Source organism: Phacochoerus africanus, chromosome 1 (genome assembly GCF_016906955.1).
Source record: "Phacochoerus africanus isolate WHEZ1 chromosome 1, ROS_Pafr_v1, whole genome shotgun sequence".
Classification (NCBI taxonomy): domain Eukaryota; kingdom Metazoa; phylum Chordata; class Mammalia; order Artiodactyla; family Suidae; genus Phacochoerus; species Phacochoerus africanus.
Genome location: NC_062544.1, coordinates 181,230,263 through 181,236,315, shown reverse-complemented (window position 1 = coordinate 181,236,315; position 6,053 = coordinate 181,230,263). Strand labels below are relative to the sequence as shown.

The 6,053-nt window shown below is 40.6% G+C and overlaps 1 pseudogene; it reads left to right on the top strand.

Moving 5' to 3' along the window:
• Positions 1-2,760: 2,760 nt before the first annotated feature.
• On the top strand, positions 2,761-5,602 carry LOC125110839 (membrane-associated progesterone receptor component 2-like; annotated as a pseudogene).
• Positions 5,603-6,053: the final 451 nt, after the last annotated feature.

Below are 6,053 nucleotides of genomic sequence, written 5' to 3'. Positions count from 1 at the left end.
TAGTATCCATGAGGGTGCGGGTTTGATCCCTGGCCTTGTTCAGTGGGTTAAGGATCCGGCATTGCCCTGAGCTGTGGTGTAGGTTGAAGTCGTGACTGGGATCGACCCCTAGCCTGGGAACATCCATATACTGCAAGTGTGGCCCTAAAAAAAAAAAAAAACACTAACCAAAATAAACCTCAGGGTTGGACAAGCCATAGTAAAAGAACTGGTGGTGTTCTTTGAATCTAGTTAAGTATAAAATAAAGGGTCAACAAGTGGTGGGAATAAAAGAATATAAGCAACATAGTAAGAAAAAGAGGCTAGGGCCCCAGGAGTAGTAGGTAGTATATACTTAGTGCTTACTAAACTCTAGGTATTGACATGGATGCTTTCCATATAGTAACTCATTTTACGGAGAAGAAAGTAGAGACACAAAAATAAGTAATTTGTCCCTGATAAAGAGGTAGTGAGTTGAAGAGCCAAGTCTCAAACACAGGGGTTAGAATCTTAACTCTTATGCCACAATGCCTTCCACTAGGGTGACCAAAAATACTGGACTTAGCACTGCCCATCCAGAGTTCCAGGACAGCCCCCAGTCCCAGGCAAATTGGGATGGTTGGTCCCTCTACCTTTCCAGTGTTAATCCTGTTATCTTTCACAGCAGGAAAACATTCAGTGCTAAAATAAAAGCATTTTTTTTTGGGGGGGGGTGCACCTGGAGCAAGTTCCTAGGCCATAGATGGAAACTGAACCACAGCAGTGACCTGAGCCATAGCAGTGTCAATGCTGGATTCTTAATCCACTGAACCACCAGGGAACTCCTAAAGACATAATTCTAAAAAACAAAAGTGACTACAAGTCCTTAATAGTTTTCATAATCTTCTGTCTTAACTTTGGGGGATATAAAACACAATGGTGAATGGAGAAGAAACACTGAAACAAAGTCATAATTCACACTGCAGTTTGTTTGTTTTTTTTTTCTTTTTGTATGAATGATTCTGGTGTGGTGACCTTTTTACAGATAATCGAGTTGTAGCCTCTCTTATTTCTGGTGTCTGTCCCCTTTGTGGCTGAGGTTGGTACAGGGGCTTGCTGTAGGCTTCCAGATGGGAGGGACTGATGCCTGCCCACTGGTAGATGGAGCTGATTTCTATCCCTCTGATGGGTGGGGCTTTGTCTCTGGGTGAGATTAGAGGCGGCTGTGTGCCTGGAGGGTCTCTAGGCCGCCTGTTTACTGATGGGTGGGGCTGTGATCCCACCTGGATTGTTATTTGCCTTGGGGCTTCTCAGCACTGACAGGTGGGGCCAGATTTTCCCAAGATGGTCAACTCCTGAGAAAGGCACGCTGATAAATATTCCCGAGAGCTTTCCTTCCAATGTCCTTCCCCCACAAGCCACATTCACCCCTGTTTTCCCAGGAGGCCCTCCAAGAACTGCAGTCAGGTTTGACCCAGATTCCTATGGAGATTTTGCTTTGCCCTGGGACCCAGTACACATGAAAGTCTGTGTGCGCCTTTTAAGAATGGGGTCCCGTTTCCCCCAGTCCCATGGAGCTCCTGTGCACAAGCCCAACTGGCCTTCAATGCCAGAAGCTCCAAGGGCTCTTTCTCCCAGTGCCAGCTCCCCACACATGGGAGTTTGAGGTGGGGCTCAAAACTCTCACTCCTGTAGGTGAGTCTCTGTGAACCAGTTACTTTCCAGTCTGTGGGGCTTCCCACCCAGGAGGTATGGGTTTGCTCATACCACGTAATTGCCTCTCCTACCTCTTGATGTGGCCTCATCTTTCTCTTCTGGGGTAGGATATCTTTTTGAAAGTTTCCAGTCCATTTGGTTGTAAATTTTGTTGTCTTTAGGAGAGAAGTTGAGCTCCAGTTCTTCTATTCCACCATCTTAATCCCATCTCTGAATGTTTCTTTAGGACCAAAAAAAGGCAATTTAGAGGTTACTTTGATTTTTAAAGTTAATAATCAACTTATTAATTCACAGATTCTAATTTAATTCTTCCTTAAACATTTAAGTTCAGTTTAAAAATCTCATTATTCCATCATAAGCCTAGCAAATTTGAGCTGTTGCTTTTAATGGCTTTTAATTAATATTTGTTACATTTTCAAATTTAGTTAAAACATTTTAAATGTTTTAAACTGGGCTTATAAATTTAATATGTTCTTTTTAAAAAATCCTTCAAATGCCCAAATGAAAAAACTTCCCACATAATTAAGCCACCATTATGAATTAAATTAAATTCAAAATATGGTTGAACTGTAATATCTATTAAATGTTTTAAATTATATATAAACAGTAAAATTTCTGCTTAGAGCCATAAATTTAAATCAGTTACTCAATTTCACATTTTAAATTAAAACCACCTTGTTAATAAGTCATATTCTTGTTAACAAGTCTATAATGCTAAATACATACAAATTCTTTAGCAAAAGAAAATATTAATAAGATATTTTGGCCTCTTCAGAGTTTTTATTATTAATTCTGCAACTCTTATGGGTACTAAAATGATATCTGGTTTGAATTTTGTATCTTCAGTCTTTCTGTGACTATTTTAGTCAAAACTTTCAAAGACATTCTACTAGTTCTTTGGTTTAATTCAAGTAAAATTAAGTTTTTAATAGGTTCTGATTTGTAGCATTACTTGTCTCTCCCTTTCCCATGTGAGTAGTTGTATGAATATGATTATATGTTGTGTGTTTGTGTGTATATCTAAGTGTATTTGTGTGTATGTTCTTTTGTGTGTGTGTGCATGTATGTGATTATGTACACACATACATGCAGCTGGTAGTGGGAGAAAGAGACTCCCAGTATTTTCAAAGAGAGTTTATAGACATTTCTCCAAAGAAGACAGACAGTTGGCCAGTAAGGACATGAAAAGATGCTCAACATTGCTAATTATAAGAGAAATGCAAATCAAAACTACAATTAGCTATCATCTCACACTGGTCAGAATGGCCATCATCAAAAAGTCTACAAATAAGACAGGGTGTGGAGAAAAAGGAACCCTCCTACACTGTTGGTGGGAATGTAAACTGGTACAGCCACTATGGAAAACAATATGGAAGTTCCTTTAAAAACTAAAAATAGAATTACCATATGATCCAGCAATCCCACTCCTGGACATACATCCAGAGAAAATCATTATTCTAAAAGACACATGCACCCCCAGTGTTCACTGTAGCACTATTTACAACAGCCAAATAGAAACCATAAGTTTGTTACCAAAGGGGAAAGAGGGGTGAAGGGATAAGTTAGGACTTGGGAACAGACATATACATGCTACTGTAAATAAAACAGATAACCAACAAGGACCTATTGTACAACACAGGGAACTATACTCAATATTTTGTAACAACATAAAAGGGAAAAGAATCTTAAAAGAAATATATAGGTATAACTGAATCACTTTGCTAGATCTACACCTGAAAATACCATAACATTGTAAATCAATTATACTTCAATTTAAAAAAAGAGTTGATAGAATAATGCTCACCGATTATAATAATAATAGTTATTTCAAGATAGTAAGATGCAGGGATGTTTGCTGCTTTTTACTTTATATTTTTCTCTATTGCTTAAATAACCAAGTGTTGCTTTTAAGAGAAAAAAATAAAATCCCTTTTCTGTAAAATAATTTTTTTTTGTCTTTTTGCCTTTTCTAGGACCGCTCCTGCGGCATATGGAGGTTCCCAGGCTAGGGGTCCAATTGGAGCTGTAGCTGCCGGCCTATGCCAGAACCACAGCAACTTTGGATCCAAGCTGCCTCTGCAACCTACCCCACAGCTCACGGCAATGCCGGATCCTTAACCCACTGAGCAAGGCCAGGGATTGAACCCACAACTTCATGGTTTCTAGTTGGATTCGTTAACCACTGAGCCACGAGGGGAACTCCTAAAATAAAAATTTTTAAAGGAGAACTCTTCTTGTACTGACATGGAAATATATCTAGACCATATTTTTAAGTCAAAAAAGGAGTTTCAGAGCAATACATGTAGTATTACCCCATTTTGGGGAAAAAATTGTATAAAAATTTAATGTGGTGTGAATGCAGGTGGGTCCCAAAAGATAGGTACTAAATATTAAGAATGTTTATCTCCAGGGGTAGGGCTGGAATTGAGGTTTGGAAGTATGTAATATGTAATTGCCTAGAACACTGACATAAGCAAGAAAGGGGATTTTTTTCTGCTCACTTAAGTCCAGAGTTAGGCTGTTTGGGGGGCGGGGGAGGGAGGAGGGGGAGACTTCAAGGCCTTAGTCTCTTTCTAGCTTTGGTCTTTTTCCACACTCACAGTCACAGGGTTGTTGCTCCACCTCTAGGCATTGTCTCCAAATTCCAGTGAGGAAGAAGATGGAAAGATAGAAAAAAGTTGTATTCTTGATGAGTTTACCTCTTTTTCTCAGGGAAAAACCAGCTATCCCAAAGTCTTTTCCAATAGACTTAAACTTATACCTGGTTAGTCAGAACTATGTCATGTAGCCACATGTGGCTGCAAGGAAACCTGGGAAGCCTAGCTTTTCAGTTGTCACACTGATACTCCAAACATAATCAGAATTTTTTTACATTAAGGGAGAAAAGATGTATTCTACATATACTTTGTACTGTTTCTACTTTTATAATAGCAATGTACTAATGTAGCGTGTGTATTTTTAATTTAGGAAGAATCTATGTATACAATGAACGGAGGACATACCAGATAGAGAAAATAGTCTGATTTAAAATATCTAGAGGAAGGCGCTGGTGGGCAGTGATAGCAGCGGGTGATGGGGACGTGAAGCTAGCACCCTAGGGAGTGGCATCGAGAGCAGCAGCTATGGCAGCAGCGAGAGCCCAGGCGCGAGAGAGGCAGAAGCGGGCGGCTGGGTGACAGCGCCGTTGGCTCTTCTGAAGACGGACAGGGAGATGCTGCTGAATGCGGCGCTGGTGGTGCTAGTGCTGCCGGGGCGGGGGCTACCGGATGTGGGTGAGCAGGGGGCGGGGGAGTCTGGGCGCCAGAGCCGGGGCAGGCGAGGCGAGCCCAGCCGCCTCTCTGCCTCGCATGAAAAGCGGGGCTTCAGCTTAGAGCGGCTGCGCCAGGACGACGGGTCCTGCACATCGTGCATCCTGCTCACAGTCAGTGGGAAAGTCTTCGACGTGACCATTGGCAGCAAGTTCTGCGGCCTGGCGGGTCCACATGGAATATTTGCTGGTAGGGATGCCTCCAGTGGACTGGCGACATTTTGCCTAAAGATTAACTTAAATACGATGATGTCTCAGATTTGAATACCATACAAATGGAGAGTGTTCGAGAATGGGAAATGCAATTTAAAGAAAAATCTGATTATGTAGGCAGTCTCCTAAAACCAGGGGAAGAACTGTCAGAATATACAGATGAAGAAGATACCACGGATCACAACAAACAGGATTGAACTTTGTAAACAACCAAAATCCGGGGCCTTCAGAACTCCAGTTCTTAACTACCTTTCCCAGAATGTCTGGTGGTGTCTTTGGGTTTGATTCACCTCCTGCAAAAAACATTCAACAGACTGTACAAGCTAAATGAGTGTCACTATGAAGATTCGAATTCTAGACATTATTTATGCTGCCAAACTCATTTGTTGCAGTTGTTTATAATGTCTGGTGGGGCGTCTTCATCCTGAAAAGGAGACAGGGATCTTTTAAAGAGCAAGAAAGTCACACTGTTAGTTTTTCCTTTTTTTTTTCTTTGTTTTATTTTTTTCTTTAAATCAAAGACAACCTGGTATGTATTTGCTACTAACTGTACAAATCTCCTCAAAAAGCAGCAAGGGAGGAAGGAGACCTGGGAAGGAGAGGTGAGGGCGCACATCAATTTGAGCAGTTAAGGCTGCTGAAACATTAAAATGTGAATTCCCAAACTTTTCTTTAGGGATTTTGTCAGGGAAAAGAAAAAAAAACAAAGTTTATTTCTAAGAAATCATTGGAAATTAGAAGAAGGGATTTCAAGTGGATTTAAGTCAAAGCTAATTTCCCAAAAGTAAATCATTTGAAAGTAGTTTTTATCCCGTTCCTTCCCCTAGATCAAATCACTATTAATTGTGCCTTATTTCAC